The sequence below is a fragment of the Entelurus aequoreus genome, linkage group LG19 (genome assembly GCF_033978785.1).
Source record: "Entelurus aequoreus isolate RoL-2023_Sb linkage group LG19, RoL_Eaeq_v1.1, whole genome shotgun sequence".
NCBI classification, from domain to species: domain Eukaryota; kingdom Metazoa; phylum Chordata; class Actinopteri; order Syngnathiformes; family Syngnathidae; genus Entelurus; species Entelurus aequoreus.
Window position 1 is genome coordinate 15,499,048 of NC_084749.1, and position 22,710 is coordinate 15,521,757.

Consider the following 22,710-nt stretch of genomic DNA (forward strand, 5'->3'; position numbering starts at 1 on the left):
GATTCTGCTTAACGATTCGGTTCTCTTATTGATTCACATTCGGATAAAAGGAAAACAAACAAGTTGATTAGCGTTAACGTTGTTTCGTGTAGAAGAAACAAACATGAATGTAGAACTCAACAGTGAGGCATTAAGAGGCCGACAACCTCCATGGGGTGCCAGGGTCAGGATTCAGGGATTCCTCAGAAAAAATGTTTTTGAAAATACCTATAATATAATAAGTACTCCATCCATCCATTAATTTTCTACCGCTTATTCCCTTCGGGGTCGCGGGGGGCACTGGAGCCTATCTCAGCTACAATTGGGCGGAAGGCGGGGTACACCCTGGACAAGTCGCCACCTCATCGCAGGGCCAACACAGATAGACAGACAACATTCACACTCACATTCACACACTAGGGCCAATTTAGTGTTGCCAATCAACTTATCCCCAGGTGCATGTCTTTGGAGTTACATACATATTTTTTTAAAGGATATATGAGCTGACCACTCAAAAGTAAAACTACTTGTTGTAGTGTTAAAGATTGAAACTGGGAGTGAACAATCGTGTTAGAAATTATTTCCAGACAGGAAAGGAGTAGGATAAGCTGTGCTTCGTACTCCTTTTCAAACATGTGAAACTGTAAACATTGTAACTGTAAACATATTCGAAACATCACTATATTATTACTTTCTTTCATTACTTGTTTGTTGTTGTTTTTCTTTATTTTTTAACATGTCCGAAATAAATATTTACAATACAATGCAATACGTCAGCTAGTGACAAATACAAGCAAGTCGAGTCTAATGAAAATGTGCATTGTGCAATTCTGCAACCATCAGCTAAAAACATTAACCGTAATTTTGCAGGGGAAAAAAGCATATCTGTTTGCAAGGAAGGATATGAGATGTCTTAGGCTAATTATGGTCTCTCCGCTGTGGAGAACAATTCTTAGTCAGACATTGTTTTGTCACAATTTGTATGATAAATATTAATTTCATGTTTACAGTTAATAACGCGTCTTTCTCTCAAGGTTTTCACAATCAGTGTGTGCCAAATTGCCAATGTTTCTGGTAGTAGTTCCTCTCTTTGATGAAATATGTACTTTGCAAGTATTGCAAGTTGCCCTGTTGTCATCCTTTCTCGTGAATAATTCTCCAGCTTTTGTGCCACTTCCGCGCCGTGGGTGTAAGCGCCCAAAGGAATCGATGAGGCAATCTAACTGGCAAATGATTCCCAATAATTAAAACACTGGGAGCCGGTTCTAAATATTCTTAGCGGCGTGTAGCAGTTTTCTTGTGTAGCATGTCTCGGTCGATTTGTTGACAGAATACAGTTACAATGTCATGTAAAAGTATAACCAGAATTGGGTTGCGCGATATACCCAATTTATAATATCAATTATATAAATTTGGCCTACGATAAGGTTTTTGATACTATTGTTATCTCGTCATAATGACAATGGTGCTGACGCATTCAAGTCATGTCCCGCAAATTTGACAAACACAAGTAAAACAGTGAGACAGTTATTCCTAACTTTCTATTCATCCTTCACTGCCATATTACGGTCATCTATTCAATGTCATATAAGTATTATATTTGCTAAGTTACCTGAACCAAGATTCCGCTGTATATTAGGATTGCTCTACTCAGTTTCGTTGTGTTGCAAATACAATGATAATAAAACACCTATTCTATCAAAAGAGTGCACCCTGAATGCAATGTAGTATTCTTGGTAGCAAGCCAGCGGCTAACGTCCCTGTACAGTGTAAAAAAGCTTTTGAGTCAGCAATTTTCATCTCCATGGCGTCAAATAAGGTACATTTCTTACAAGTATCAATACTGGAGGACAAAGAATATGTTATGATAAGCTAGAGCTCTTGGATGTAAACAGAGGTGGGTGGCTCAATGCCGATATCGATATGAATAGTGTAGTAGTGTGTGTAGCAGTAGTATCAATACACGGTCGATACTTTTTTTATTATCAATTATTTTGTTGTTTTTGTTACAAACTCAGGAAATACGTCCCTGGACACTGGAGGGAAATTTTTTTTAAATCAAAGTCAATAGTAAATATTGAATTTAAATTGTTACACCACCGTTTTTGTCTGATTGTAATAGTGATTGAAAATGTTATTATTCATTGAGCTTAAAAAATTGGTATGATTGGTATGATCAATAACTAAATTTGCAGTATTGCCCAAAGTTAATGTAAAGTATTCAAACAACAAAGAAAAAGTGTTTATTACATTTTAACAGAAGTGTAGATAGAACCATATTACAACAGAAGGTAACCAGCTATTACCAATAAATTAACAAGTACATTAATAATAATTAAGAAAATAATATCAATGGAAATGGCGCAATACGTCAGTAGTAGTCTCTAAAGTATTAAATATTCTCGCTTTACTTAATTTCCTCTTTATAGCTGGTTACTTTGTATTACTTTTCGCTCATTGTATTGTTTGGCTACTTTACATTTAAGATAGCTTAGCAGGTTAGCATGGCTTCTTCTTGTATTGTATCTTGCACTGTTTTTGGTTGTACTAAAACTCAATCTGGTTTTGCACTGACAAAGCTATTATATTCTATTCTGTTGTATCATCCTGAACCTGCAGCTATTACTCGTTCCCTCCAGTGATAATGATAGTGTACTTATCTAATCTGAAACACTCTTCATATGTGGCTAAGTGTTGTCATGCTGGAGAATGGTAACACCTGCACTTTGCTTTGTGGTTGGCGATAAACACAGAGCAAAGGTTTTTAGGGTAGCCAGTAAAATGAGTCATCAATGAGGATTGTGGGCGACTCAAGAGGCTGCACTTCCTTTGACCAACCAGCATAAACAGAGGCAACAAGTTCAAAGCCAAAGTTTGCCCTGTCTAGCTAAATATGGTTCTGGAACTTATACTTTTACGGAGGAGAGAATTTCCCAGGGACCCTCTCATAATCCTCATGCAAATTAAAAATGATTTGCACAACTTTACATAGGAATTATTCCAATTTTAACCAAAATACTTCAGACCTATAGTTAGCTGACTTTAGTTTGATCCCTACTCTAGCTTAAAATGGAAAATACTGTATAGTAGGGTTGTACGGTGTACCAGTACACAAAGTACCCCGAAACTAATGAATTAAAAAAGGTACTATACTGCCTTTGAAAAATACTGGTATTTTTTTTCATGGACATGATGGCGCTGGTAATGAGTATTTTTGATTGATTGAGATTTTTATTAGTAGATTGCACAGTACAGTACATATTCCGTACAATTGACCACTAAATGGTAACACCCGAATAAGTTTTTCAACTTGTTTAAGTCGGGGTCCACGTTAATCAATTCATGGTAAAAGTCGAAGTCGTGAGTCAACACACAAACACAGCACTTACAAGTGGAAACAGTGTGGCGACGGATAAAGGAAAATGTATGTATTTTGGCTTACAAACGAACAATGAAGGTAAAGCTATAAACACTGAAGCGCCCTTCTGCAACAGTGCTTTAAAACAGTTAGTGGCTGACGTTTCGCCACAGTGTTTTAACGACTTTTAAATTGCTCATCCTCGCCTAAGTGGCGACAAATAAGCTATGTCTTTCAAGTGTCATCCCTCCAGGACAAGAAATAGCTAAACATGCCTAACTACACATCGTAGGAGGATACAATAGCTAACTGCTAACAGCAAGCCAGTGCTCAGGGTTGTAAACAAACGGGTGGATTACAAAAATATCGACTGTAACGATACCAAGTACAAGAGCAGTATATAGTCGATACTACAATGATTAATTACATCGCTATTTTTTATAGTCACAAAATCATTTGTAACTTTTTTTTATTATAAACTCAGGGAATACGTCCTTGGACACAGGAGAACTTTAAGTATGACCAATGTATGACCCTTTATCTACTTGGTATTAGACTGATAACCAAATTTGTAGTATTATCCACAACGTATGTAAAGTATCCAGAATTTTAACAGTAGTGTGGATAGTACATGTTAAAACAGAAAGTAAGCAAATATTAACAGTAAATGAACTAGTAGATTAATATTTTCTACGGCTCATCCCTCATAATGTTGACAAAATAATAGAATGGGAAATGACACAATATGTTACTGCATACGTCAGCAGACAAATTAGGAGCCTTTAACCCACTTGCTTACTTACTATTAAAAGAGAAGTTGTATAGTATGTCAATACTATGTTATTTGTTTTTAATAAAAATTTAAGTTGTAGTTCATACTTTCTTCAAATAATGCCACATTGCAGATCTACACGCTTGTAGCAATGTGTTTTGTATGGGTGAGTGATACATAAACAGTCCTAAATCTTAAATCAATTACTCCAGTACCTTTTTAAGAGCAAGTAAGCAACCCACTGTGTAGTTATCATTAGTTTAGTCCTGACTCCAGAATGTAAAAGTATATTGTTCAGCACTGTGGTCATATCAAGGGCTTTGTGATATGTACATTAATGAGGTGAGTTGGCACAATATCTGCACGTAGATTGTAGTGGGCTGGATCAAAAAGTCCAGGGCCAAATTTGTGACCCAGTCCACCCCTGTTTGTCACTTGTCATGTCAGTCAGCCGAACTGTAGTATCATATATACACACTGATTATGTTAAAGACACAAAACTGTTCTTTGCTCACATGATTTGGTTTTAGAAATTACCCAAGAGGTTTTCTTTGGCAAAACACACGCACGCACAATATATATTAAATATACTAAATTTAACAACAAACCAAAGTACAGTAATAGTAATGGCATTGTACAACCTAAATTGTACTTTTAATCTTGCACTGCGCGTATTTTGAAGATTACATTCTGTCATTCTTATTTAATTGTGTCGACATTGATACGAAGCAGTTGTATTTCATTTTACTTGCTCTTGTCATGCAATTGGCAAGAGGAGAGAGAGCGAAAGAGAGCAGGGACAAACATTTGGATGGAGGAATAGAATGAGAAGAGAATAAAGGCAAGGGTAGCAGAATATTGACCTTGGTATTTGTCAAATCCTGGTTACGGCCCTGGACATACAGCATAGCTACACAAACAAAGCAGCTTTTTAAAGTCTTTGAAGTCTCTTTTTTTTTAGCCTGCACGGAATCCTGGGGCGTATTTGTGATTATGGTTCACAGATTTTTATTTTAACTTTTTGGCTTTTGTTTTACAGCCAAGTAGCTACAATATTTGCTGATTAGTGATGTTACTTACACGGAATTGCGGTAAACGGTTCAACACTATGACTTGATTATTGTGACGAGAAACGTGAAGAATGGTGTGAGAGCAGTGCGATGACGGAGATCCTGTAATTGTTCCAAAAAGGAGCAGCATGAGTACTATGGAGAGACCCAGGAATGGCGGCTTTAACAACATCAACAAGATGAAGTCATCTTTTAAAGATAAACATTTCCACATGCTTGAGGGGAATTCTATCTGTGCTTAAAATGAGGGGAGTTTGATATTCACCTCACATTCTGAGACTATTCACACTTCTAGGTAAAGGGATTTTGATCGGCCCCAAAATAAAAACATAGTTTACCCGTGTTTCTGTTGGTGTTTTGGACGCTGGCCAGTTACAACTCTGTCTTTTTTAGGGATGTTCCGACCAGGGTTTTATGCTGCCGATTCCAAGAGTGATATCGACCGATACCAATACCGATCAAATGTATTAAGGATACATTTTTCAGTTTATTTATAATGAGTTCTAACATGGCTGACAGGGAGAAGACGCATTTGAAGGGGGCTTGGCCTGGAGACGGACTTCGGCACGTAATTTAGGACCGCCCACAGAACGACGCATTCTGAAGAGACAGTCAGAAAGCGACTACAAATGGTAAATGGGTTATACTTGTATAGCGCTTTTCTGCCTTCAAGGTACTCAAAGCGTTTTGACACTATTTCCACATTCACCAATTCACACACACATTCACACACTGATGGCGGGAGCTGCCATGCGAGGCCCTAACCACGACCCATCAGGAGCAAGGGTGAAGTGTCTCGCTCAAGGACACAACGGACATGACGAGGTTGGTAGAAGGTGGGGATCAAACCAGGAACCCTCAGGTTGCTGGCACGGCCACTCTCCCAACCGCGCCACGCCGTCCCCCACTACAAGATGGTGTGTAAAACGAAATCTATCCAAAAATGTAGATCAAAGCACCACCATCATGTGCTAAGTAGACCACAAGGAAATGTTTTAAATGCAGGGGAAAAAATCATAATATGAGTCCTATAAAGTTTACTAAGCACTTATTTATTGATGTCGTTTAAAGCGGAAGTGTACTTTTTTGGAGTTTTGCCTATCATTCACAATCCTTATGTAAGACAAGAACATATATGTTTTTAATTTATTTATGTACTCTAGTTTGTAATATACGGCAAGTTAATAACAATGTGGCTAATTGGAGGAATCTATTGCGCACAAATAACTAAAAACATCCAAAAACCGCCAACAATACCACATTTATATCCCATGACCTACATTTTAACCAAGTATTAGCATTATTTTTTATTATAAGCGCTAACGCAGAGGAACTATTTTTAGCCGTGCCATGATCAGAGAGGTAACTAGCTTATGCTGCTATTAACATACTGAGCCAGTGAGTTGCTGAAAGTAAACAAAAACAGAATGCTGGATGACAGCAAAGACTTACTGTGGAGAAAAGACGGCGTCCACAATGTACATCCGAACATGACATGACAATACACAATGTCCCCACAAAGAAGGATAAAAACGACTGAAATATTCTTGATTGCAAAAACAAAGTAGATGCGGGAAATATCGCTCAAAGGAAGACATGAAACTGCTACAGGAAAATACCAAAAAAAGAGAAAAAGCCACCAAAATAGGAGCACAAGACAAGAACTAAATCACTACACACAGGAAAACACCAAAAAAGTCACGGCGCGATGTGACAGGTGGTGACAGTACACCTACTTTGAGACAAGAGCTATAGTGATGCATGCTTGGTTATGGTTTAAAGTCATATCCAACAATTGCGACAACGACTTTTTACTGTCAACTGAGTTTAGTTTTTTAATGATTTCTGCTGGTGGTGAGCCTCCGGATTTTTTCAACGCAAAAAATGTGCCCTGGCTCAAAAAAGGTTGAAAAACACTGCTCCAGGCATCTGTGTAAATGTTGCAAACAGCCCCTTTAAAAAGATGCAAAATGCCCCACATAATGCAAAATCTTTTTCTTTTTTTTAATAAAAACCTAACCAAACATGTTCGATTGTGAACACAGCCTTTATCTTTTTTTCATCATGTACGCAGGACGTGTCTGTCCTAGGATTGCACTTTTTCCTTGAAGGTGAACGGCGACAGTGTAGCAGGAGACCTGTCAGTCCTCAAGATAATGATGTGGTAATTACCATGACAGACCGCCATTAAAAGGGAAATGGCCTGCAGATTAATTAAATCACACGGCAACAAGGCCAGCATGCTAACGAGCACGCAGCTCGCCTCCCACGAGAGACTCATCTATGGCAATGTGAGCGCTGTTCACCAGGTGCAGCATTGGTGTTGGCAGAGAGGGCCTGCGATCTGCTGACTCGACAGCTGTCAGTGACTCAGGGGAAACTGTGAGAGGGAACGCTGGACCGATTACTCCACCAAGCTCCAAACAGGCAACACAGACATGGAGAGAGCAGGCGTGTTATCGTGATTAAGAATGGAGAGAGAACGACGACACTGCAAATTGCAGGATTTACACATCCCGTCAGCTAATCTATAGGCCTTGTTCACACTGCAAGTCAATTCCGATTTTTCCTGTATCGGATATTTTCTTGTCCGTGTGAACAGTGCAATTCCGAATTTTTCATATTCGACTCAGGCCTCTTTTGAATGTGGATATAAATCAGATATATATGCGATGCGTCCTCGATGTGAATGCTCCCGCGCTCAGGTCGCGTTCATCCGAACAGAACGTCACCAAACGGTCATAAGCTTCATGATTATTCGCCGAAATAGACGGTTACAAAATAAATTTTAAAAAACGGAGCAGAAAACAGGTGAAAATAATATGTTTTAGGAACCTCACGTGAAACTTCCACCACACTCTTCAAGCAGACATTGGAGAAAAATATCCCGTAAAACTGCCAAAATTCTTAATTCTTCTTGATCATCGACGCACAATTATTCGGTTCAGGAAATGTTGACTTTGATGGCACAAAATCCTTAAACTTGCCACAAATGCGCCAGTACTGAGACCGACTAGAGTTGAAACCATGTTTACTTCCGTAACGTAAACATTACAGTGCGTGCGACATCATGACGCCATGTCTGCTTGCGGGTCAGATTGCATTCACATTAGAAATTAGGACAGAGCTATGTTGCCTAAAAATAAAATCTCCGATATTTTCACTAAAGATTTTATTTACAAATGTTCCAATTTTCTGCCCTACTTTTTAGAGAAACCAATAAATACAAATGACAGAGATAATCCAAAACAAGTTTTGCTTTTATCTGATCAAAAACTAGTAGTATGAAATTACACTGCATCTTACTTCTAACAAAATTATAACTTGTAAAATGTTCGTTTTAGACCAGATAAAACATTTGTACTTTGTATGCAATTATTTTTAAACAACACAATTAGGGGTTCCCCCTGAGAGGCAATACTTCTGTATTGATTAAAACATTCATGTAAACAAAAATGTAGCATTGTACACTACATGCAAATATATAATAATCTCCAACATTGAGATTAATAGTGCAAATTTAGAACTTCTGTCTTGAAAAACATACTTATGTAAATAAAAATGTAGCATTGCACATTGCATGCAAATAAATAAACTCCAATAAATCAATAAAGATACCAATAAACATTAAATAGTAATAAAAATCAAGAGCGACTGTTTTAGTGATGGCTCTGTGCATTGTTCTTCTTTCTCATCATACATGGTACCTCGTGTAGATGATTCCACCTCAGCAAAATGCTTTGGAGTGGAGTTTGTTGTTAGTTGTTCGTAAAGAGTTGTATTTCTTTCACTCGGCTCGATGCTGTTTTAGATGCTGGAATAAGTTAGTTGTGCTGCTGCCTTTTTTTAAAAGAAGCTCTAAACCAAAGTATTGACAACACTTTTCTTTTCTTTGGAAAAAAACATATCACTCTTGTTAGCATTAGCATTTGCAATGTTTTGCCAGGCTTGTGAACGGAAGCTCATAGGGGCAAAAAGAATAATAGTTTGTTTTGTTTTTTTAATTGTCTGCAACAAAAATCTCAAATTTATTGATAAAATCGATATATCGCTCTGGTCTATAAGAAATCAATTTTTTTTTGGAATGTGTACGGCCACTAATTCGGATTTGACAAAAAATTCCCAATTGGTCATCCGACCCTGCAGTGTGAACGTAGCCTTAGGTTACAACATCGGCTTGTTTAATTAAATTCTATAGTTCAGTCCAACCTTTCGGAATTGCTGACTCACGTCAACATAAGAAGCAGTGTTTTCAACAGGCAGCCTTAAATACATTTGGACCGCCACAAATAGATTTGGCAATCCGTTTTTGCCGTCGCTCATAAGCACATTATGATGGGACTGACCTCAAACGCACCTCGGGCCTCATGTATCACGACTAAAAAATGGTGTACAGAAAACATTGTGCGCTCAAAAACATTCAGATGTATTAAAGTGTGTGCACGCATCAGGCCAAGCTCATTTCTTTTGTACATGGAAACAACGTGGAATTGAGCGCACATGTTGGAGTGGCTCACCACTCCCTGTCCACGCCTCCTTTTAAATAAACAAATAATATTTAAATTAGCTGTGCGCCTCAGATCATCCCCTATGCAGAAAACAAAGATAATAAGCAAGAAGGCAAAAATAAGAATTTATCTGACAATGAGTTGGAGGTAGAGCTGGGCGATATATCGAATATACTCGATATATCGCGGGTTTGTCTCTGTGCGATATAGAAAATGACTATATCGTGATATTCGAGTATACATTCTCACGCAGTTGCTTTTAACTGCGGGCATTACACTACAGGCTTTTCTCACTCTTTCGTGTCTCTCCTTCTCACAGAGACATAAAACAAGCGCACCTTCTTACATACGTCACATACGTATACGCCCTCGCGGAGCAGAGAGGTAGCGGCATGGGTAACGTTAGCTGTGGTGCGAGTGGTAATACGAGAGAAAGAAGGTGCGAATCTGGTCACAAATGAAGGAATAATTAATTCCCAAGAAAAACAGCAGGGGCTCCATCGTCTGGCGGTGGTTTGGCTTCAAGTGGGAATATGTCGAACAGACAACCGTAATTTGTCAAGTGTGGGGCAAAAGCGTTGCTCCAAAAAGTAGCATTACTGCTAATATGTAGCATCATTTGAAAAGTCACCTGCTAGAGAATGAAGAGTGCTTGAAACTCTGCATGTCAACATCTCCGTTCGGTGCAACACCCACAAAATGCCGAGGCAACCATTTCCACATCAACACCGTATGAAAAAAATAGTCAACAACAGAAGGAGATAACGTCCGCAGGAACCTACCACATAGCGAAGCACATACACTATTTGATTTCCTATTATGCAGCTCATTTTTATTTGACAGTTATTGAAATATCTTGTGTGACATCATGCACAAAAGTGCACTTTATTTGTTTTAAACTATTGTAGTGGCGTTCTGTACAAAAAGTGCACTTTAATTTAGTGTTGTTTTGATATGTCATCTTAGTGACATCATGCACAAAAGTGCACTCATAGCTTGTTTTAAAATGTCTCTGACAATCTTGCACTTTCTGTTTTGAAATGACATGAATGTTTGTGCCACTGCTTAATAACTGTTTAATAAATACAGTTTTGGTCAATTGACTTAGATGTGATTTCCCTCTCTGCATGAAAGTTTAAAATGAGCATATATTAATGCAGTGTGAACAAGAATGTTTTAATGAAGACACACAGAATCATCATACTGCTGTGATTATATGCATCAAGTGTTCATTCAAGGCTAAGGCAAAATATCTAGATATATATCGTGTATCGTGACATGTCCTAAAAATATCGAGATATTAAAAAAAAGGCCATATCGCCCAGCCCTAGCTGTATGTACATATTACATCAATATGCCTCATTTGTAGGCATATTTGAGCTCATTTAAGTTCCTTTAATTATGTCCTCTGTGTATTTAATTTAGATTTGCACATCTCATGACACTTTATCTGTACTATATGTAATATTGGCTGCATTTCTGATAGTTGGTTGTGTGTCATGTTGTTCCAGACCACAGCAAACGTTACCCAGCTTGCAAAGATTGTAATAAATCCATTAGAAGAGGACAAACTGCCATTTTCTTTAACTTGAACACACACATCTATACCTTTGGCCATTCTAAGCTAGTAATTTCCAGGAGTTATCTCACCCTCTGAGACACTTATATCATGTGTTTCCTTCAATATAAGACTTATGAGGATTAAAATTTTTTGCGGCTCCACACAGATTTGTTTTTGTGTATTTTTGGCCCAATATGGCTCTCTTAACAATTTGGGTTACCGACCCCGATCTAGTCTCATCATGTTTTAATGCATCTATGGCAGTCTCGTCAGGTTCTCTGCCAAAATCACATCGTTCCTGTCTCCTCTAGGCTAAAAGGCTTCTGAACACAGACAGCATATTGTCTAAAATGAGGACAAACAAAAATTACTGTGCCAAATGACCACTTGAAAACAAGCCTTTTTCTTTGGGGTCTCAATATTCTTTGGCAACATGTTGAAAGCAAACACCAAAATGGAAACAGATGTGTGAATGAAATCTGCACTCGAGTCCACTGGTGTGTGTGTCATGTTTTTATCCATCCTCTCTTTCTACGCACATTTATCCTCCTCTTTGGCCAAACATAACCGTGGGGGGTGGAAAATAGAAATGAGAGTGAAACGTGGTACAAGTGGAAAAGTGTGCAGGAATAATCTGGGATTTATCCCAACACGTGATAAACCGTCAGTGGTGTCAGCAAAGCCGAGTGATGACTTTCCTACTGCGCTACAGGTCACCTTAGACATGGACGAATTAGGTCATGACCGCAGAGGACTCTGGGAAATACAGTGGTACCTCGGTTTTAGTACAATTAAACACTGATCTATTGAGTACAGCTGCAAGATAAAACACAATAGAACCAAATAAAAAGGTATAGCATAGAGTAGTAGCCTAATCAAAGTCAACAGGGGCCTTCAGAGTCCGTGTTTCCAGAGTGTCACTGAACCTTGCTACACTGAACAAAAATATAAACGCAACACTTTTGTTTTGGCTCACAAAAGACCTATTCTTCTCAAAATATTGTTCACAAATCTGTCTAAATCTGTGCTAGTGAGCCAAGATAATCCATCCCACCACACAGGTGTGGCATATCAAGATGCTGATTAAACAGCATGATTGTTGCACAGGTGTGCCTTTGGCTGTCCACAATAAAAGGCTCTGAAATGGTGAGTTTTATCACAAAGCACGATGCCAAAGATGTTGCAGGTTTTGAGGGAGCGTGCAGTTGGCCTGCTGACGGAAGGAATGTCCACCGCAGCTTTTGCCCGTGAATTGAATGTTCATTACCTTACCATAAGCTGTCTCCAAAGGCATTTCAGAGAATTTGTCAGTGCATCCAACTGGCAAAGTGCCGACGTCCGAAGAGCAGGGAACCGGGCGTGATGTCACGTGTAACCCTGGTACAGTAATACAGTATGCACCGTTGGATTTTACGCGAATCAGTGCCCAGAAGACTGGCAGGATTCGGTCGGTGGCAAAAAAGTACCGGATTTGGCACCTATACCTCATCTTGCGTGCATGCGTGTGTGTGTGTAATACAATCAGTTTCTGTAAACAAAGTCGTGTGAGCACACAGCTGTTGTCCTTGCGTTCTTGTATTTAATACGACGACCAGAACTTTGATAAAGAAAGTAAGAAACACGGTTTGATTCAAGAAAAAAGTTAAATACAGAGGGAGGGATGATGTTTGATAAGAAATTATCGAGTTCGAGCCTATTATCGAATCCTCTTATCGAACCGATTCCTTATCGATTCTCTTATCGAGTCCAGATAGGTTGTTGTATATGGAAAAAAACACACAATATTTGGTTTAACAAAAGCTCACTTTTATTATAAGAAAAACATTTAATCTAATAAATAAATAAATATTGACTGTTACCCACCTAAAAAAATAAAACAACATAAATAAATATTGACTGTTGTTACCCAAAGTATATTAAGTGGGATTTTTCAGAAAAATAAATATATACAGTAACACAAAAACAACCTGTCTCTGTGATCACTACAGGTGTATAAATAATAATATAGTGTTAAATAAAATCAGTCCCTTGGGCACAAAACTTAAAATACAGCTCTCCAAAAAGTGCACTTCTGCTTCTATTTGATATAACACTTTGTTATGATGCTTTGACATTTTTGCACTTTATTTCTTTATTGAAAGAAAATTCTATGAAGAGAAAAGTTGTTTGCAAATGTGGTTACAATGCTAAAAAATGAAAAGTTAAAGCTAAAAAAAGAAATACACTTTATTGAGTTAACATTATTTCTTTATAGGGTAGATAGATAGATGGATGTGATGTTATGTTATGACCTAGGGAATATAACAACTACACTACCCAGCATGCAACGGGAGTGACGAGCATGCGCGGTAGCCCCGAAAAGTGTTGTTTCATGTCTCACCCGGCAGCTAAGAAAGAGGTTATGAGCACGCTGTGAAAGTAAACGTCAAGAACTCAGCCAACACGCCTCGTCTGCATTATTTATAATTACACAGACAACATATATACAGTGCGATTTTGTTTTGTTTACAAGGAAAGAAAAACAAAAGTTAAAAAAGAGAGATGTCATATATGTTGTATACCGCGACCCGACCTCGGATAAGCGGAGGAAGATGGATGGATGGATGGATGGATGGATATATGTATGTGCTGCGGTTGCTTTAAGAACGTTGCGACAGCTGCCGTAAAGGAGGTGCGTTGCTAGCCTGGTTGCTATGTTTCCGGTTGGTCGTAAAAGTGTTCGTCATGTGTTTGTACCCTGCTCAAATCTCTCAGTAAAGTTATTCATTGAATTATACCTTTTGTTTTGAACTTTATTACACCTTGGAGCGCTTTCTGCTTTCCCTATCTGCGCCTAATGACTGAGCTACGTGACGTAATTTCTTGTGATGTCTCAAGGGGCATTTCTGGTTGGGACGGGATTCGTTCCCAGCGATTCCAATAAAGAACCAACTCTTTTTCTTTACTATAGTGGTCTCGATAACGGGTACCGGTTCTCAAAAAGGGATTCGAGTCCGAGGACTCGGTTCTTTTCTTATCGAACAACCGGGAAAACCGGTTTCGAGTATCATCCCTATACAGAGGTAGTGTTTGTGTACGCATTTTGCATTGATTCCTTCTTTAAAAACTATAGTTATTCTCTTCATAAAAGTGTTTTGTGGTAACATGTTGAACGGATTAATTGTATTTACATCATTTACTAGTGGAAAAAAAACGTTTTGGTTTTCATATAATTTGGTTAACAAGGCCCTTTTGGAAGATATTAACAACAAAAACCAAGGTAACTGTAGAGGTAAGTGAACAGTGAGATGAAAAAAAACAATATCGATGACACTAACATGGTTAAATTTGTGTTTAACTTTATGAGCTGCATCACAAACAAACTATTTTACTGAAGTACTCGCGCTGCATTGTCGTTGGCGTGACGACCAACACTTCCTCCTCACTGGCCCAATTCTAACGGCTGACAACCGGGTATGAATGTGCAGTGTGAATGATACCAGTCTTGCTGGTGGCGTCGGCTGTCAGCGGGTAGAACCAGGGCAGCAGAGCCAACTCGCCTCACTGGGTGCCATTAGGTCGACGAAAATGCAGCGCGAGTACCAAACTTGTGTAAAATGACACCCAATCGTGATACCATGATTGGGTATAAAAGCAGCTTGCATGAAATGCTTAGTCATTCACAAATAAGGATAGGGCGAGGGTCACCACTTTGTGAACAAATGCGTGAGCAAATTCTCGAACAGTTTAAGAAGAACATTTCTCAACAAGCTATTGCAAGGAATTTAGGGATTTCACCATCTAAGGTCTGTAATATCATCAAAAGGTTCAGAGAATCTGAAAAAAATCACTGCACGTAAGTAACATTGAATGCCCGTGACATTGGATCCCTTGGGCAATACTGCATCAAAATCCAACATCAGTGTGTGAAGGATATCACCACATGGGCTCAGGAACAATTCAGAAAACCACTGTCAGTAATTACAGTTTGTCGCTACATCTCTAAGTGCAAGTTAGACTCTACTATGCAAAGCGAAAGCCATTTATCAACAACACCCAGAAACGCCGCCGGCTTCGCTGGGCCCAAGCTCACCTAAGATGGACTGATGCAAAGTGGAAAAGTGTTCTGTGGTCTGACGAGTCCACATTTCAAATTGTTTTTGAAAACTGGACGTTGTGTCCTCCGGACCAAAGAGGGGAAAAGAAGCATCTGTATTTTATAGGCGCAAAGTTGAAAAGCCAGCATCTGTGATGGTATGGGGGTGTATTAGTGCCCAAGACATGGGTAACTTACACATCTGTGAAGGCACCGTTCAGGCTGAAATGTACAAAAGTTTTGGAGCAACATATGTTGCCATCCAAGCAACGTTATCATGGACGCCCCTGCTTATTTCAGCAAGACAAATGCCAAGTCACGTGTTACAACAGCGTGGCTTCATAGTAAAAGACTGCGGGTACGAGACTGGCCTGCCTGTAGTCCAGACCTGTCTCCAATTGAAAATGTGTGGTGCATTATGAAGAGACCCCGTTGGAACAACTTAAGCTGTACATCAAGCAAGAATGGGAAAGAATTCCACCTGAAAAGCTTCAAAAATTGGTCTCCTCAGTTCCCAAATGTTAACGGAGTGTTGTTAAAAGGAAAGGCCGTGTAAAACAGTGGTAAAAATGCCCCTGTGCCAACCCTTTTGCAATGTGTTGCTGCCATTAAATTCTAAATTAATTATTTGCAAAAAAAAATTAAGTTTCTCAGTTCGAACATTAAATATCTTGTCTTTGCAGTATATTCAATTGAATATAAGTTGAAAATGATTTGCAAATCATTGTATTCTGTTCTTATTTACGAATTACACAACGTGCCAACTTCACTGGTTTTGAATTTGTTTAAATCATTGTCATTATTTGTTTTTTGTTGTTTTTGCCAGTTAACATTGTACGTGTAAATAAAATGTTTTTGTTGGCAGCACTTTGGTCCATTATTTCCAGTGGAAAAATTATTTAGAGGTGTGTGCTTTGTTATAGAGAAGGTGTATCAGATGACTTGATCAGGTGTCATGTAGGGATGGATAGTGGTTAATGACCAAGTAGAGCACAGCTTGTCTTGCAGCTCTGAGCGCTCCATCCAACGTCACCGACGACAACTTTAAACTGTTTGTCATGACTGAGCATTTTCTAGAGGGGGGTCGAAGTCTGAACGACGCCGTTGCGCTGTGAAAAGGAAAGGAAGCAAGGAAGCTCACAATCTGTCACAGACGACAACTCAAAAGCCAATGTTTTGACAAAAATAGCGACGAATCAGGAAAATAAAAATACAAATCTACGGTGGAACCTCTAAAGATGAATGCACCCAAGGTTACAAGTCTAACAAGACTGAGGCGCCGCCAAGAATGACGTGAGCAAATCTTGTAAGACTTTAGCCAGCTTATAAACTTACCACTATCAAAAGGACAGACATCCGAGTTCTGCTTTTTCTGAGGATTTTTTAGGCCTCAACAAAGGATGTTGACATGACAGGAAAAAGGAAGTTGTCGCTTGTTATTGCTGTATTTAATGAAGTGATCTGTGTATTGTGGTTGACCTTACTTTACACTTGTATGACGGTTCAGACTATGGGTGTGTCCATCCGATAAAATAACAAATCGGTCTGATATACGGTCAGCAAAAAAACAAGCATCGGATAATATCTCAAAACTCCGTTACAAGCGTGTGCAAAGCTGGACAGCCAGGTAACATCTAAATGTCCTCCAATAAACACCCAAAGCTGGTCTTTTCCTGTATTTTGCAAATATTTACAAAAAGGTAAACATGGTAGGCTATAGGCTACTAGGAGGGAGGAAGCAGCTACACCACAGCTAAGCATAGCACATTTGTCAATATGAAGACGTATCAAATAGGGCTGGGCGATATATCGAATATACTCGATATATCACGGGTTTGTCTCTGTGCGATATAGAAAATGACTACTGTATATCGTGATATTCGAGTATACGTTCTCACGCAGTTGCTTTTAACTGCGGGCATTACACTACAGGCTCTTCTGACTCTGTTGTCTCTCCTTCTCACAGAGACATAAAACAAGCGCACCTTCTTACATACGTCACATACGTATACGCCCTTGCGGAGCAGAGAGGTAGCGGCATGGGTAACGTTAGCTGTGGTGCGAGTGGTAATACGAGAGAAAGAAGGTGTGAATCTGGTAACAAATGAAGGAATAATTAATTTCCAAGAAAAACAGCAGGGGGTCCATCGTCTGACGGTGATTTGGCTTCAAGTGGGAATATGTCGAACAGACAACCGTAATTTGTCAAGTGTGGGGCAAAAGCGTTGCTCCAAAAAGTAGCATTACTGCTAATATGCAGCATCATTTGAAAAGTCACCTGCTAGAGAATGAAGAGTGCTTACTCCGCATGTCAACATCTCCGTTCGGTGCCACACCAACAAAATGCAGAGGCAACCATTTCCACATCAACACCGTATGAAAAAAATAGTCAACAACAGAAGGAGATAACGTCCGCAGGAACCTACCACATAGCGAAGGACATACACTATTTGATTTCCTATTATGCAGCTCTTTTTTTTTTTTACTGTTATTGAAATATCTTGTGTGACATCATGCACAAAAGTGCTCTTTATTAGTTTTAAACTATTGTAGTGGCGTTCGGTACAAAAAGTGCACTTTAATTTAGTGTTGTTATGATATGTCATCTTAGTGACATCATGCACAAAAGTGCACTCATAGCTTGTTTTAAAATGTCTCTGACAATCTTGCACTTTCTGTTTTGAAATGACATGAATGTTTGTGCCACTGCTTAATAACTGTTTAATAAATACACTTTTGGTCAATTGACTTAGTTGTGATTTCCCTCTCTGCGTGGAAGTTTAAAATGAGCATATATTAATGCAGTATGAACAAGAATGTTTTAATGTAGACACATAGAATCATCATACTGCTGTGATTATATGCATCAAGTGTTCATTCAAGGCTAAGGCGAAATATCGAGATATATATCGTGTATCGTGACGTGGCCTAAAAATATCGAGATATTGAAAAAAGGCCATATCGCCGAGCCCTAGTATCAAATAATTATAGTTGCATATCACTTACATATACAAAATCTCCAAGGCATTAGAAGGTATCCAGTAACAAACGTGTCTGCGTCATTAAACATACCGCATCATGAATTTATTAACTTTACAAATGATTGTGGCTACTAGGTGTCACCAATAAACCAATTACCACTCCACTTCAACTTAAAGCAGTGGGGCAGGGATGCGATGCCAGTGTGGAACCCTGGGGAAAATGCTTCATCAGTATCCTGCTTCTATTTTTTTTATTTAGTTAATGGACAATGAATCAATGGCTGCACCAGATTAAGGTAATAGCTCATTTCCATTTGTAGTCCACAAAAGACAGAACCACCAAAACTACATCTACTTGCATACAAAAGAGTACAACACAAAAACGGCAACTTGTTCAAATATTCAAACTTCGCTTCGAAAAGCTGTGCACTACAAAACGTGCACATTGTAGCCATTAATGCTGACTTCCTCGTTTTGAGTGAAAAAAAGCTGCACAAATAGGTTTATGTATTTTTGTTTTGTAGGTTGTACCGTATTTTTCGGAGTATAAGTCGCACCGGCCGAAAATGCATAATAAAGAAGGAAAAAAACATATATAAGTCGCACTGGAGTATAAATCGCATTTTTGGGGGAAATTTATTTGATAAAACCCAACACCAAGAATAGACATTTGAAAGGCAATTTAAAATAAATAAAGAATAGTGAACAACAGGCTGAATAAGTGTACGTTGTATGAGGCATAAATAACCAACTGAGAACGTGCCTGGTATGTTAACGTAACATATTATGGTAAGAGTCATTCAAATAACTATAACATATAGAACATGCTATACGTTTACCAAACAATCTGTCACTCCTAATCTCTAAATCCCATGAAATCTTATACGTCTAGTCTCTTACGTGAATGAGCTAAATAATATTATTTGATATTTTACGGTAATGTGTTAATAATTTCACACATAAGTCGCTCCTGAGTATAAGTCGCACCCTCGGCCAAACTATGAAAAAAAAACTGAGACTTATAGTCCGAAAAATACGGTATATATTGTGCTCCTTAGGTAATGCTGTTGATCAATTTGAATGTATTATTATTTATTGACTTTATTTAATTTTTCAGTATCAAATGTTTTAAATCTGCCAAAAATTGTTTATAGTTTAGATAACAATTTAAAAAATGTCAGGCAAATTGATGCATTTTAAATATTTTCTGTTACGAACTTAAAAATAATGTTAATAGGGTTATTCTTTTTTTCCCTTGTATTTCTTTTTTTGTCTGTTCTACTTTAACGTTAATAAGGATACAGTGTTATGCAGAAGTGTATTTATAACAGTGTTATACACAAATAATACTATTTATTGTCACGGCAGAGAGTGGGGGGGCTGAATTTTTTCTTCTTTCTTGGGGTGCAGGGGTGTAACAGAAAATAATTGAGAAGCACTGATGTAAAGACAGCATAAATCCATTTCAGACGGTTAATAATGAATAGGTTATTGTTTGTTTTATACCGTCCATTGTTTTACGTTTGAGTAATGTTACTTGACAAGCCGTTTCTAACATTCCACAGTACAAAATAATAAAGTATGTATGATTCCTGCTGTTATCGTATTGGATCCAATACTCAAAGCTCCAATATCGGTATTGCAACTGAAAAAGTTGTATTGGGACACTCTTAGTTCCGATTTGCCATTCGCCTCATAGTTTTAGTCTAATGACAATACAGTGGAGATGATGTGTTATGAGGGGGCAGTTTGACCCCTGAACTGCAGCTGATCATTTGTGGAGCTGAGAGAGTTCCTGACCAGCCAACTACAACCACTACAACAATTATATAAAGATGAGACTTTTGTCACACTAAAACCACGAAACAAAAAAAAATCCTCCCATGCTAAAACTCCCAAAAAATGACTTTAACATCTGTTCCTCATTTGTGGAACAAAAGAGGATGTTGCAGCATCAGAAAATGCCGAGCCTGAGAAAAACAAAATGAGAGAGGTGGTTTCTTGAATGTCTGGAAAATACAAGTGGTTTTTTTTAAAACACGCTTATTGAAAGGAACAGAGAAAGTGTTTCTAACACCAAAGAGTTCATATTAAGTATTTTGTTTTTGTCCCCATTGAAAATATCCATCCATCCTCTATACCACTTGTGTTCTTGAGCTGGAGCCTATCCCAGTTGACTTTGAGGCGACATCCTTGACTGGTCTGCAGTCAATCCCAGTGCATTCCATCTATATTCATATTCACACATACGGGTTATGAAGCCAGTGTACCTGGAGAAAACCCACATTGTTACGGTTGGGGGGTCGAAGCTTGCTGCAAGGTTCGTTCCCCCGGGATGCAAACGGACCACTCCGGACAGGACGTGCAGGTAGGAGCATCATTTATTGTAAAACTCCAACAAGTACCAAAACAGAAAACAAGCCGACGGAAAAATGTGCCGATCGCACTCGAAGCTAAGGCTACTACTTAGCATGGACTAAAGACAAGCAGTACTCGCGTAACAGGAGCATGAAGCAAACAAAGAAGCCAGGACGACTGACTGGCAAAGGCAGGCTTAAATAATGCCTCTGATTAGTGCTCGAGAAACAGGTAAGCGTCCCGAACACCAATCAGAGGCAGGTGAAAATAATAAGTAGCCATGGTAACTAAAAAAACTCAAGGGTGCACAACAACAGGAACTAAGGGAGTCCAAAACTAGCAGAAAATAACAAAAACATGATCTGGGCCACGGATCATGACACACATAAGCAAGGGTAGTACTTGCAAACTCCACCCAGACTAGGGTTGTACGGTATACCGGTACTAGCAAAGTACCGCGATACTGTAATGATACCAAGTACAAGAGCGTATCTAATCGATACTACTATGATTACATCGATATTTTTTAGCATCACAAAATCTTTCTTCATTTTTATAAAATTTGTACTATGTTTATAAACTCAGGAAATATGTCCCTGGACACATGAGTACTTTGAATATGACCAATGTATGATCCTAATCGATACCCAAATTTGTGGTATCATCCAAAACAAATGTAAAGCATTTAAACAACAGAAGAATAAGTGATTATTACATTTTAACACAAGTGTAAATAGAACATGTTAAAACAGAAAGTAACCTGGTATTAACAGTAAATGAACAAGTAGATTAATATTTAATTTTGTACCGCTTGTCCCTCATAATTTTGACAAAATAATAGAGTAAGAAATGACACAATATGTTACTGCATACGACAGCAGACTAATTAGGAGCCTTTGTTTGCTTACTTAGCACTAAAAGACAAGTTGTCTTGTAGGTTCACTATTTTATTTAAGGACAAAATTGTTTTTTTTAATAAATAATGATAAATGGGTTAAACTTGTATAGCGCTTTTCTACCTTCAAGGTACTCAAAGCGCTTTGACAGTATTTCCACATTCACCCATTCACACACACATTCACACACTGATGGCGGGAGCTGCCATGCAAGGCGCTAACCAGCAGCCATCAGGAGCAAGGGTGAAGTGTCTTGCCCAAGGACACAACGGACGTGACTAGGATGGTAGAAGGTGGGGATTGAACCCTAGTAAAGCAACCCACCGATTGCTGGCACGACCACTCTACCAACTTCGCCACGCCGTCCCCATTTTTCCAATTACAAAAATAAACATTTAATTTGAGATTAAGATTTGTTGTTAAAATAAAGCCAATAATGTCATTTTTGGTGGTCCCCTTTATTTAGAAAAGTACCGAAAAGTATCAAAATACATTTTGGTAACGTTACCAGTAAGAAAATATTGGTATCAGGACAACACTATAACCCAGACATAAAAATGCCACATAAAATTGGGCAGTGTTACTTTCACTAACCAATAATTTTCATCTTAGTTATCGTCAACAACCTATTTTCCGCTGACGAAAATAAGACGATAACGAATCAAAACAAATGCACGTTGACTAAGTTGATAACAAAATGAACTGACATTTTGGGGCAGTATAGCTCGGTTGGTAGAGTGGCCGTGCCAGCAACTTGAGGGTTGCAGGTTCGATCCCCGCTTCCGCCATCCTAGTCACTGCTGTTGTGTCCTTGGGCAAGACACTTTACCCACCTGCTCCCAGTGCCACCCACTCTGGTTTAAATGTAACTTAGATATTGGGTTTCACTATGTAAAGCGCTTTGAGTCACTAGAGAAAAGCGCTATATAAATATAATTCACTTCACTTCACTTCACATTTGACAAATTAAAACGAGATGAACATGTTGACAGAAATGAAATCCAATCATATTTAATTTTGCCTTGTAAATGTGTGGGACAATTTGGGAATATAACCAATCACAGCTATTAAAGAGCCTACAAATTGAAAGAGCGTTGGGTGTTATTTACAAAGGAGAGTCAATCACATGTTTTTCTTCGTAAACTAAGAAGT

The 22,710-nt window shown here is 38.5% G+C and overlaps 1 protein-coding gene across 5 annotated transcripts in view; it reads right to left on the reverse strand.

Moving 5' to 3' along the window:
- LOC133635150 (arf-GAP with coiled-coil, ANK repeat and PH domain-containing protein 2-like) overlaps positions 1-22,710 on the reverse strand; it is a 90,483-nt gene that overhangs the window by 65,389 nt on the left and 2,384 nt on the right. The window lies entirely within an intron of this gene.